General features: G+C 37.1%; 1 long non-coding RNA gene across 1 annotated transcript in view; it reads left to right on the plus strand.

Annotated features, from left to right (window-relative positions):
• The first annotated feature begins 284 nt into the window (after positions 1 to 284).
• Positions 285 to 13,986, plus strand: part of LOC135970421 (uncharacterized) — a 63,028-nt gene continuing 49,326 nt past the window's right edge. Inside the window, exons 1-2 of the long non-coding RNA XR_010586098.1 lie at positions 285 to 387; positions 9,920 to 10,039. This is a non-coding gene — a long non-coding RNA (uncharacterized lncRNA). The remainder of the gene's footprint in view (positions 388 to 9,919; positions 10,040 to 13,986) is intronic.

Below are 13,986 nucleotides of genomic sequence, written 5' to 3' on the forward strand. Positions count from 1 at the left end.
TGTCACTTGCGCTGGGAGTTGGAGACTGGAGCTGTTCCTATTAGGCCATCTTGCTCCGCCCCCTTAATTTCTTAAGGTAGAAAGTTAGGTCACAAGTTAAAATCTGTTCTCTTTTTTGATATAAAGATTTACATCTACAGATCTCTTTAATAACTCACTGTTTTAGCTGCATCCCACAAGTTTTGTACATTTTGTTTTTATTTTAATTCATCTCAAGGGAGTTTCTAAATTCTCTTATAATTTCTTCTTTGACTTATTAGTTATTTAAAATTGTGTTGTTTCAGAGGCAGGATGACACAGTGTGAGTAAAACTTGACCAGCCATTGTTGACTTTAAGACAGAAGGGACCAGCTAAGAAATGTGAATAGTGTACAGAAGCTCTAAAAGGCAAGACAATGGATTTCCTTTTAGAGCCTTCAGAAAGAAAGCAGCCTTCAGAAAGAAAGCAGCCTTCAGAAAGAAAGCAGCCTTGGTGACACCTTGATTTTAACCCAGTGACATTCATTTCAAACTTCTGACCTTCAGAACTGTTAGATAATAAATTTGTATTGCTTAAGAAAGTGTGTTGTTTACATATATTTTGAAATTTCCAAATTTTCTTCTATTATTGATTTCTAATTTCATTCCATGTGATCAGAGAACATACTTTTATCATTTCAATCCTTTCAGATTTATTAAGACTTGTTTTATGACCTAACATATGATATATCCTTAAGAATATTCCATGTGCACTTGAGAAAAAATTTGTATTCTGCTATTTAGTATTTATTAGATGCTTGTTATAGTGTTGTTCAAGTCTTGTATTTTCTTGCTGATCTTTTCAATTGTTTTATCTATTATTGAAAGTGGGGCATTGAAGTCTCCAACTGTTATTGTGAGTTGTCTGTTTCTCTCTTAAATTCTGTTTTTGCTTTAAAAATTGGGGGCTCTGCTGTTAGGCACATATTTGTTTGTAATTATTATATTTTCTTGATGGATCATCTCTTTTATCATTATAAAATGTACTTTTTGGCTTTAGTAAAAATTTTGTTTCAAAGTCTGTTTTGTCTGTATTGATTACTGTTTGCAGTAATCTGTTTCTATCCTTTTGCTTTCAGCTATTCATGTCTTTGAATCTAAGGCATATCTTTTACAGATAGCACAGTGTTAGGTCATAATTTTTATTTATTCTGCCAATCTCTGCTTTATTATTAAAGCATTAATTTACATTCAATATAATGAATGATAAGGTAAACTTTACATCTGCCATACATAATTTGTCTTCTACATATGTTTTGTGTCTGTTTTGTTCCTCTATCTCCATTAATTTTTTGTCTTACATAGATATTTTCTAATTTATCATTTTTATTTTCTTGTCATTCTTTTGCTGTATTTTTATTTTCTTGGTAGTTGCCCTAGGGATTAATATCACATAAAAATCTAGTTCAAATTAATAACAACGTAATTTCAATAATATTCAAAACAGGTTTTATGTAATCTTCTCTCCTATTTTGCCTTCTCCCCTTTCTGTTGCTATTATATTTATATAAATAACATCTTTATACATAAGGCACCCATGTATACAGATTTATAATTATTGGTTTTGCAGTTGTCTTTTTTTTTATTTTTTATTTTTTTATTTTTATTTTTTGACGGAGTCTTTCTCTGTCGCCCAGGTTGGAGTGCCCTGGCGCAATCTCACTGCAAGCTCCGCTTCCCGGGTTCACGCCATTCTCCTGCCTCAGCCTCCCTAGTAGCTGGGACTACAGGCACCCACCACCATGCCCAGCTAATGTTTTGTGTTTTTAGTACGTATGTACTAAAGGTATTCTTGTGTTGTGATAAGTATGTGAAGATTGAATGAGCCGCTTACTAGTAATACTGATAATAGAATAATAGCAAGAGTAACTTCATATGAGATTGTTTGGGCGTTAGTGCATAGTTTGAATTTGATGCTCATCCTGATCACAAAATGGAGTAGACAGCTAGACTGGACGTAGCTAGAATAAACAGAAGTCCTAGGTTAAAGTTGATTGGGGGTTGGGTATGGGAAGAGGGGTTCATAGGAGAAGGACAATGGAAAAGGCTAAGGCTGGTGCGGTGATGTAGAGAATGGTAGTAGACGTTGAAGGTTTTAAAGATTCTTTGGTAGAGTTTTATTGTGTCGGCAAAGGGTTGTAATAGTCCGTAAGGGCCAACAATATTAGGTCCTTTGCGTAGTTGTATATAGCCTAGTAATTTTCGTTCAATGAGTGTGAGAAATGCTATGGCGGCTAGTGCAGGTATAATGAGGAGTAGAAGGTTTGTTGTGGACATGTTGTTAAGAAGAGGAGTTGAACCGCTGATTGTAAAGTTTTAAATTTTATGCAATTGCAGGGCTCTGCCATCTTAACAAACCCTGTTCTTGGGCTGAGTATATGATGTTTTGTTAGATTGAGATTAGGTCATCTATGGAATGAGGGCACTTTATGAAGTGGGCCCTATTTCTCTTATCCTTTCATACAGGGAGAAATATAGAATAGATAGAAACCGACCTGGATTGCTCTGGTCTGAACTCAGATCACGTAGGACTTTAATCGTTGAACAAACGAACCCTTGATAGCTGCTGCACCATTAGGATGTCCTGATCCAACATCAAGGTCGTAAACCCTATTGTCAATATGGACTCTAGAATAGGATTGCACTGTTATCCCTAGGATAACTTGTTCCGTTCCTCAAGTTATTGGATCAATTACAGATGTTGGCTCGCTTTGGCTTGTGTAGTCATAGCATAGGTTATTCGGAGGTTTAGTTATGCTCCGAGGTCACCCCAACCAAATCTTTAATGCAGATGTAGTGGTTTAAGGGTCCGTAGATTTGTATGATTTTGATTGCATTAATAAATTAAAGCTCCATAGGGTCTTCTCGTCTTATTATTTTATGTCCACCTCTTCACTGGCAGGTCAATTTCACTGGTTGAAAGTAAGAGACAGCTGAACCCTCGTGGTGCCATTCATGCAAGTCCCTATTTAAAGAACAAGTGATTATGCTACCTTTGCAGGGTCAGGCTACCGTGGCAGTTAAACATGTGTCACTTGGCAGACGGTGCCTATAATACTGGTAATGCTAGAGGTGATGTTTTTGGTAAACAGGCGGGGCTGAGTTTGCCGAGTTCCTTTTACTTTTTTTAACCTTTCCTTAAAGCATGCCTGTGTTGGATTAACAGTGTAGATAATACTGGCTTGTTTACATTTATTAATACTGGGCTGTTAAGCATCGGTGAAGTTTTTCGGTCTGATTTAGGTTTATGCGGTGGAGAAAATATTCATGTTACTTATACTAACATTGTTGCTTCTATGAAATAATAGATTAATCCAGTGTGATGTGAGAAGTTCAGTAGGATGCTTGGGATTTTTCAGATGATTGAGGTTGAGCTTGAACTCTTTCTTAATTGATGGCTGCTTTTGGGCCAACTATGGGAATTGAATTTTTTACTCTCTATACAAGGTTTTTTCCTAGTGTCTAAAGAGCTGTTCCTCTTTAGACTAACAATTAAATTTACAGGAGGATTAAGTGATTCTGCAGGTAAACTTAAGATTGAACTAAGATTCTATCTTGGATAACCAGCTATCACCAGGCTCGGTAGGCTTGTCACCTCTACCCATAAATCTTACCACTATTTTGCTACATAGACAGGTGCGCTCTTTTAGCTGTTTTTGGGTAGCTCGTCTGGTTTCGGGGAATTTGGCTTTAGTTCTCTTTGCGAAATTGTTTCTAGTTAATTCATTATACAGAAGATATGGGGTGAGTCTTTGCTATTTTATGCTTGGTTAATTTCTTTCATCTTTCCCTTACGGTACTGTGTCTATAGAACCAGGATAAAATTTCTATCGCCTATACTTTTGTATTGGTAAATGATTTAGTATATGTTAATTTGGTATTAGTGTTGATCAGATTTAGGGCTAGTGTTAGCTCAAGGCAGTCAAATGGTATTGAGATCTTCTGGGTGTAAGCCGGATGCTTTATGTAAAGCTATGCCTTGATTTATCCAAGTGCATTTTCCAGTACACTTACCGTGTTACGACTTATCTCCTCTATATAAATGTTAAGTGTGTTTAGTTAAGTAGTCCTTAAATATATTTGAGGAGAGTGACAGGCGGTGTGTGCGTGCTTTATGGCCTGATTCAATTAAGCACTCTATTCTTAATTTACTGCTAAATCCGCCTTGGACTCAGGCTTCATAAGAGTTATCGTGGGGTTTTCTGGGGTAGAAAATGTAGCCCATTTTTTACCATCTCATAAGCTACACCTTGACCTAACGTTTGCGAGGACATTTATGCTTACTTTGTGGCCTTTATTAGGGTTTGCTGAGGATGGCGGTATATAGGCTGAGCAAGAGATGGTGGGGTGGATCAGGGTTTATCGATTATAGAACAGGCTCCTCTAGAGGGATGTGAAGCACCGCCAAGTCCTTTGAGTTTTAAGCTGTTGCTTGTAGTATTCTGGCGAGTAGTTTTGTTGTTTTAACTATTGAAGTTTAAGGCTAAGCATAGTGGGGTATCTAATCCCAGTTTGGGTCTCAGCTATTGTGTGTTCAGAAATTTTAAAGCCACTTTCGTAGTTTATTTTACATCAGCTAAGGTTTTACAATTTAGATGGAGTTTAGCTTTATTGAACTAGATCTAAAACACTCTTTACGCCGGTCTCTATTAGCTTGGGTTAATCGTATGGCCGCGGTGGCTGGCACGAAATTAATCAACTCTGAATGTAGCATAGCTTAGTTAAACTTTCGTTTATTGCTAAAGGTTTGTCACTGCTGTCTCTCGTGGGGGTGTGGCTGAGCAAAGTGTTTTGAGCTGCGTTATGCGTGCTTGATACTTATTCCTTTTGATCGTGGTGATTTATAGGGTGTCTTCACTGGGACGGGGATGCTTGCATGTGTAATCTTGCCCAGAGTTAATAGAAAGGCTAGGACCAAACCTATCTGTTTATGGGGTGTGCAAACCTGTCTAGGCATTTTCAGTGTCTTGCTTTGGGTAAGTTAAGCTACATAAACAGGGGAGATAGGTAGCTGTGAAGTGCTACCTTTGGGGTTGTGATAATAAGGGTATGTATTTGGTAGTGGGTGAGTGTGTGGGAAAAGGGAAATAGAGAAGAGAAAAAAAGGAAGAAATTGAAGTTGAGAGTGGTAAGGTAAAGTAGGTTTATATTAGTTGAGGGGTAGTAGTTGAAGTTGTGCATAGCTAAAAGATGAGAAAGTAGGCTCTGACTAAGTGGATTAAGGCTTTTGGTTTTGGGGTTTGGCAGAAGTGAGTTTTAGGGGAGAAAAGTCAGAGATGGGGGAGGGGGGATTTGGTAAAATTTTGTTATGATTTTATAGTGTGGCGAGGAATATGTTGCGTAGTTGGTTATTGGTATGTCCTACAAGCATGAATTAAATAACACCTTATGGTATTATGCGGGGCTGGAATATTGAACGTAGGTGCGATCAACAATGGTATGAACCAGGAATCAAAGACAGGTCCTGAGACATACGATGTGCCCGGACCAGCTTTCTGCGATGGGGTCGCGTGCAGACCCGAGAGAAAAAATACCAAATGCATGGAGAGCTCCCGTGACTGGTTAATAGGGTGATAGATCCGTGATCCATCGAGATGTCTTATTTAAGGGGAACGTGTGGGCGGTCTTAGTTTTATGGCCCTGAGGTAAGAACCAGATGCCGGATACAGTTCACTGCAGCTACCCCCATGAGTTATGGGCCCGGAGCGTGGAGAGTAGCACTCTTGTGCGGGATATTGATTTCACGGAGGATGGTGAGCAAGGGACACCTAAGAGAGGGGGATATCCGTGGTGACGGGGATTAATTTAACTGGAATGTGCTATGTCCGATGAACGATTTAATGTGCTATGTACAATGAGTGGACATTTAGGTTGGTTGATATCCTAAGGGGTATACTTGGGCTTTGGATGTTGGTGTTATGTACTATAGTTGGTTAGCTTATTAGAGTTCTTGCTTGTAAGCATGTTATTGGACGATTGTTAGCAAGTATGTAAGATTATGTGCTATGTACAGTTAAACATTTATAGTACTATATAATATTCATGTTGGCTAGCAGTAATGCACGATTTACATAAGGGTGTGCTAAAATAAATTAGTACTTAAGTTGCATTTAAAGCTTGCACCCCATAGAATACAGAAAGTAGTTCAAATTAGAATGCCAGTTTTGGGTGTTGGTAGTGAAGTTAAATACTTTCTTTCTGAATGGCCCTAGGGAGAAGTTTCCATTTCCGGTTTACAAGACTGGTGTATTAATTTGTACTACAAGGGCAGGTTCACTTGAGTAGATTGTTTTCAGTTAAGGAGGCTAGTGGTATTAAGATTAGAATTGTGGTGAAGTATATCATGGATGCTATCTGTCCAATAATCATGAAGGGCTGGTTTATCGGCTGACCTCCGATTCAAGTGAGAGTTAGTAAATTTGTGATTAGGAGTCAGAATAGGGATTAACTAAGTGGTCGGAATGTTATACTTTGTTGTTTGGATTTGTGGAGTATGGGTATGATTGTTAAGATGAGGATTGATAGGAGGAGTGCTAATACTCCCCCTAATTTATTAGGAATAGACAGTAAGATTGCATAAGCGAATAGGAAATACCACTCTGGCTTAATGTGTGGGGGAGTGCTTAGGGGGTTGGCTGGGGTGCAGTTATCTGGGTCACTTAAAAGGTCAGGTGAGAATAATACTAATGTTATTAAGGTGAGAAAGAGAAGGATTAGGCCTAAGATATCTTTGATTGTGTAGTAGGGATGAAAAGCAATTTTGTCGGAGTGAGAGAAAATACCGCAGGGGTTGTTTGATCCTGTTTCCTGTAGAAATAGTAGATGTAGAGTTGTGAGGTCTGTGATAATAAAAGGTAGGATAAAGTGAAGGGTGAAAAATCGTGTGAGAGTGGTATTGTCAATAGAATATCCGCCTCAAACCCATTGGATGAGATTGGTTCCGATATATGGAATTGCTGATAGTAGATTTGTAATCACTGTAGCACCTCAGAATGATATTTGGCCCCATGGGAGTACGTATTTTTAGTAAAGACGGGGTTTCACCATGTTAACCAGGATGGTCTCCATCCCCTGACCTCGTGATCTGCCTGCCTCGGCCTCCTAAAGTGCTGGGATTACAGGCGTGAGCCACCGCGCCCGGCAGCAGTTGTCTCTTAAATCAGATAGGAGAAAAATAAGGTTACAAATTTTTTAAGATACATTTATATTGTTATTTATATTTGTCTATGTAGTTACCATTATTGTTGTTCTTCATTTCTTCATGCGGATTTAAGTAACTCTTCATTGTCCTTTTATATCAGCTTGAAGAACTCGTTTTAGTATTACTTGTTAGTAGTGATTTTTCCTAGTTTCCGTTTGTTGTTTATATCTCTTGAATGTCTTAATATTTCCGTCCTTTTTGGAAAGATATCTTTGTGGGATATAAAATTCTTAGTTGACAGTCTTTTTCATTCGACAGTTTGAATAAGTCATCACACTCCATTCTGACCCCCATTATTTCTGGTAAGAAATCACCTATTAATCTTACTGAGGATTCCCTAAACATGATGATATATTTTTCTCTTGCTGTTTTCAAGAATCACTGTGTCTTTGTTTTAAAAGTTTAATTATGATGTAGCCAGGAATTGATCTCTTTGAGTTTATCCTTCTTGGAATTCATTGAGCTTCTTGGGTGTGTAGATTATATTTGTCATCAAATTTTGGGGGTGGAGGATTCTACCATTATTTTCTCAAACATTCTTCCTCCTCTTCATCTCTCTGCTTACATTCTGGAATTCCCATGATATGTTTGGTATGCTCGACACTGTCTCACAGATCCTGTTCAATGCCTCAGCATAGCTCTCTTAATTTTTTTCATTTTTAATTGTTTGTGTTTTTCAGGCTTGATATTCACAATTGACCTATTTATAAGTTCATTGATTATTTTGCCAGTTCACATATGCTTTTCAGCTTCTCAGCCAAATTTTTTATTTGAATTACTGTTCTTTTCAATGTCATCATTTCTACTTTATTTATGTTCATTTCTTTATTGTTATTCTCTATTTAGTGAGACATCAATTTGCATACTTTCTTTTTTTTCTTTCAACAGTTTCCTTTGGTTCTTGAACATATTTAAGATACTTGATTTAAAATTTTTTGGCTACTAAGTCCAACATCCGAGCTTCTTGGAGAAAGTTTCTATTCAGTGTTTCTTTACTAGTATTTGCCATTCTTTTTTGTTTTCTTGCACTTGTAGTTTTTGGTTGAAAACTGGACATTTAAAATAATATAATGTTGAAACACTAGAAATCTTATCTCCTTTTCCCTGAGAGTTTTTTCTTACTGCTGTTTATTGTTGTTGCTTCTGTCTTATCTAGTTGATTTCCTGAACTCATTCTGTGAAGTCTATACTACCTTTGCCATGTGGACAGTGAAGCCTCCAGTCAGGCTAGTGGTCAGTGAGTGATTGCACAAAAATTTCCCTAAATTTTTAAGTATCTGGAATCAACAAATCTTCTATCCTTTGGCAAATGATTGAGTGCGTGTTTTGGGGAATACCTTCAACATTCAGGCAGGCAGTCACAACTCTGCCTTGGCTCTCACTTCTTGCTTATATGATACCTCAGACCTCAGGTCAGAAAGAGCTGAGAGGTTAGGACTTTTTCCGATTTTTTTCTGGACATGTGCAGAAAAAAAACATGTGCAACTTTTCAGATTCCCAGGAATAGTCAGACCCGATCAAAGCCCCCTGTGGACATCTCATTTCCCAACTTTTCCTTATAAATATTTTGGTCAGTTTCTTGCTTGCTCCAACTCATATCACTGCCTTAGGTAGCTGTAACATAATGCAATTGTCGCTGATTATTTTTGACACATGCCCCCAGGGAAATGCACAATTTACACTGAGAAAGGACAAATTTTTAGAGTTGGGGTTTCCAAGGAACAACCAGACGAGTCAAATAGTGACAATTTTCTGAGACTGATGTTTGTATTAGTTAATTTTCATATTGCTGATAAAGACATACCCAAGACCGGGTAATTTACAAAAGAAAGAAGTTTCACTGGACTCACAGTTCCACATGGCTGGGGAGACCTCACTATCATGGTGGAAGGCAAGGAGGAGCAAGTCACATCCTACATGGATGGTGTCAGGCAGACAAAGAGAGTTGTTCAGAGAAACCCTCATTTTTAAAACCATCAAATCTCATGAGACCCATTCACTATCATGAGAACAGCACAGAAAAGACCCACAGCCCATGATTCAATCATTTCCCACCGCATCCCTCCAACAACACGTGAAAATTATGGGAGCTACAAGAGGAGATTCAGGTGAGGACAAGGAGCGAAACCATATCAATGTTTCTGGGGAGCTCCAGACCAGTGCTCTGTCCCTCCAGTGGCTGCTAGACTACTGTTTTTCAAAGCTATTATGGTTGAGGGACTCTTGGTTTTCAAAGCTATGTCACAGAGTTGGAGAAAGAGTGATAGGAATAGGATAAGTGCAAACATCCAAAGGTAATGTTTTTACCCAGATCCAACTTAAAAAGAAAAAGAAAAAGAAAAAACCTCTCCTTGTATTGTTGCAAGTGTTTAACTAATTTATAGGGTAATGAAAAAATTGATTCTGACAAGTTTTGTGAGTATTTCGCTTGCTTTACCATGGAGAATTTCTTTGTGAAGGTCCTTACTCCACCATTTCCATTGATGTGATTTTCCTACTCTATTCCCTATTGCCTTGAAAGAGAATATTTATGACCTAAAATAATCATTCAAAAAAATGCTGACCATGAATCTTTTCAGTTATTTGCAAATAATTAAATGATTTACATATTCATTTAATATCTGTAACTGTATTACTCTTTTCTACTAAGTTGTTCTTCTTTTTCTATATAAAATGTAGGTTTTCTTTTTCTCTCTGTAGCCCTCTATATATAGCTAAGTATGATAACAAGCACAACAAGGATTTACAGCATTTGCTTTACACCAGGTACCATCTAAAACACTACACAAATATTAACTCAAAAGAACCTATCACATAAGTGTTGTTATCCTTGCTGTAGACATGAAAAAATCCAGGCACAGCAAAGTTAAAGTTAAATAATGCACCCAAGGTCAGATAGTTAGTAATAGGCAAAGCTGGGTCTTAAACCACAGCAGCCTTAGCGCTTAGGTCTTAAACAGGGCACTATACTAATAACAAATTAACCAGTCTTAATGTTGATGATTACATTTTTTAAAAATGCAATGCTATTAATTTTTGTTAGTTTTAGAGCTACAACTTTTGCTGAACAAAAGAAAATATATACCTATTTGTTGTCTTCCACATCACAAACATATAAAAATGTTCACTATGGAAAATGTCATGAAAGACTAACATTAGCCAACTGATGTTACCTAAGAGGTGATAGTGTTAGTTAATATGGTAGCAAGCATATATTATATAGATTTTTTAAAACAATAAGAAGTCAAAGGTACAGATTCAAACCTTGGCATTTGAATCTTGAATCTATTCCAAATCTTTTCACTCTATAAAGATGTATAGTGCCAGACCTATTCTGAAGCTGTGTGTAAAATTCTACATGCTGCAACGAGATTAATATTTTTTAAAGAGTGATTTTATAGAAAATTGGCACCAGAAAATAAGGTTCTGTTTCATTATTTTGACATATAAAAGTTTATGGAGGTCACAATGTATTCTTTTTTGGAAAAAAAATCATTAGCACATGGTGAAATATACAATTTGTTGGCAAAGCCACAGTAGCACTTTTTCTGTGTAAATTTCTCACAGTCCATCCAAAATGTATTTGAGATGACTTCTAAATAGAGCTGATGAATAGATTAACACGAACAACGTTCTTCATGCCAATCTTTAAGTTTCTAGTTCTCAAATAACATCACTGATCATTTAGTCTCATAGGGCCTGCTTTATTGTTGAAATTCCTCTATACATGCTTTGCAATCAACACTTCCCTTTCAAAGACCTTGTTCTACCTTCTTTATTAAAACACCCCCTGTGTGACAGCTCACCAAGCACCTTTCTACCTCCCAAGCCTGATCTCTTTAGGAGAGGTGCCACTGTGCTTTTCTTCTGCCATTGATACTAACGACATAATGGAGGTGTTGATGTTTTTCAAACACTAAAATTCAGCGAGTCTTGAAATAACTGACCTACAGTTGATTTGGGCCAACTAAGTAATTTGCAGCTTGCCTCTCTAGATTGGTGTTAACTCACTGTAAACTTCAAAGTTCTTTTGGGTACAGAGGGAAACCTGGAAAAATATTTGCATTTATAAGTTAAGTCAAAATGTGTACTCCCAGAGCCCCTCCCTTTGAGGAAGCCCAGAAGTTTTAACATAAACTTTATTTATATGCAAGAGTTATTACAAATTATACCTGAAAAGGACTTTATCATTTAGCTCAAGCTCTACTGACAAATGAGGAAACTGAAACCCAGGGAGATGATTAACTTGCTCAAGTTGACACAATTCAGTCACACTTGAAATATGGCTGCCTAAGCTGGCTTCCTAGGACATATTTTAGAGCCACAACAGTAAGTGTCCAGGTCCAACCTAGAGAGTGATGGTAGTGCCACTGGAAGATGGCATTCCTATGATGATGATGGAAAAAAGGCCAAGTTCAAAGCCAGAGATGCATTGCAGTTATTCATATTACAGCAGGAAATTTAGGATAGTGAGCAATGTCAGGGTTTTGAAGACCTATTTGTAGGGAGGCTGTAGCTGTGTGGTTGGGGGAAAGCCTCATGATTTAAAGGAGTTATGTGGAACTCAACTTTGTAGAGTTACTTATACATATGTGACCCATTCTGGACATTTCCTTTTAGGAAACTGTGTTTTTCATTAAATCTCAGAAGGAACCAGTATTTGGGAAAGGTCGGTCTTGATCCCCCCAGCAACATCACCAATCAGTGATGCAATCCTAGGTTTATCAACAAGTCTCCTCAACTTTGGCTGCTAATGGAAAACTTCAACTCATAACTGTGTTGTTGGTCTCACCCTTGGTGTTTTCTAGCCATATTCTGTGTTGTAGTCAATGGCTCTATCTCGTAAGCACTAAATATGTGAGACAGATAATGTCTTAGCATTGCCGTTGTCCTTGGAAATCCATGCAGCACTCATATCTGGCCTCCTCAGCTGGTTATATCTTCTTTCCTTCACTTACTTCCCCTTTCTCCAAAGGTCAATATGATAATATATGTATACTTTCTGGCTCTAGGATGTGAGCATCAGTTGTCATGATAAGGTAGAAGAAAGAATGGAGTTTGTCTATTGGTAGGAAGCAAGAACTACTCATCTGCTGGACTGATAGCCTCGCAATAAAATAAGAGTGAACAAGTAACACTGGCTATCATCAGAAATAGTGAAGACCATGCAGTGTAACTACAGAGCTATCCTCTGTAGTAAATGCCCTCATCTATTCAGAGCTCCCTTCCCTACACATGTGTGTTTTGTTACTTCATACCACTCAAAGGGAAGATAGCATGGTACCTTTACCTGCGCCAATGGAAAGGCAATGAACACTACTACTGAGATAGCCTTCCACCAATTTCTGTCTTCCGCAAGGCTGATGAGTTTCCTTCAAAAGAAAATATTTATTATGTGTAGCCTTAACAGCTCAGTAGAGTTATTGTACTGGAGTTAATGAACATCTTTTTATTGTCTCTAACAGGAAACAACTACTTGCCTTCAGCATGATGTGTACGCAACAGAAAAAGAATGGACAGAAAAACCTGTGCATATCCAGCTCTGTGAGTTTCAGCAAATTATTTAGCATCTCTGAGCTTCAATTCCCTCATCTGTAACATAGAGAAAATAAGAGTCTATTGTGAAAAATTATTATATGGATTAAATAAAATGTTATTTGGTTATATGAAATGTTAATTATAATTACAATCTGATATATATTGAGTGATTAATATATGATCATCCAGCTCCTTCCCAGTGGTAAAATAAACAACACTGTTCCTTCTCAACCATGAGGAGAATAAGAAGAAAGGGGAAAAGAAGGGAGGAGTTTATTCCCTTTAAGGATAACTTATTTCTATTATTTAAGGATATTGTAATTCCTCTGCCCTGGCAGCCTGAATGTAGATTGAAAATACTGAAACTCCTTCACCCAACATGCATCAAGAAGATGAACTTCGGGAAATAAAGAAGTGCTATATATTGTCATTATAGGAAACTATGGTAGTAGGAATGCTAGTAGAGTTACCAACTAAACAGTGGAGTATAATCAAATATCTGTTCCATAACTCAACTAAACATGACCATTTAGTACATTTGTGCCAAATATGAATCAGGAGATAGGTGTTTATTTACCAGCATATCTCCTTACAGAAAAGCAAAAAATGTTCCCACATAACTAGAGATTCAACTTGTCTCACTTCCTATTTTGATAAGATATTGAACTATTTCTTTATAAAACTCCTTATAGGCTATTCAAGATTTTTCATGGATTTTTAAATCCTTTTTAATTAAAACAAAATCCACCAGAAATAATGAAGAGGGAAGCAAAAAAAAAAATCATTTCATTACATAATGATTTTTATAGTCTATTCTCTAGGACATATTATTATATGGAATCAAGATTTTACATATCCATAACTGTTATTCACACTCTATTTGGTCATAACTGTTTTATTAAAAAATTAATTCATCTTATTCGTAAATTTGTTTTCAAGAGTATTTATCTCAAGCTACTTTTCCACAGGGTAAAAGTCTGAGATTTCTTCACTGAGATAACTCTTCAAAACAGAACTTCTGTTGTTATTTTTTACTTTTAGTAAAAAATGTTTTACTTCATTTAATGCAGTATATACTTACATTTAATGTGGTACTTTTTGCCACATTAAATATGCTTAGCTTGTTGTCAGACTCAGAGATCAGAAAGGATGCATAACATTCCCCGAAAAGACTGTGGCCAGCACCTAACCAAGAGTGGTCAATGGCAGCAAGCCCAGGAGGGAGCAGG

Source organism: Macaca fascicularis, chromosome 4, assembly GCF_037993035.2.
Source record: "Macaca fascicularis isolate 582-1 chromosome 4, T2T-MFA8v1.1".
NCBI lineage: Eukaryota > Metazoa > Chordata > Mammalia > Primates > Cercopithecidae > Macaca > Macaca fascicularis.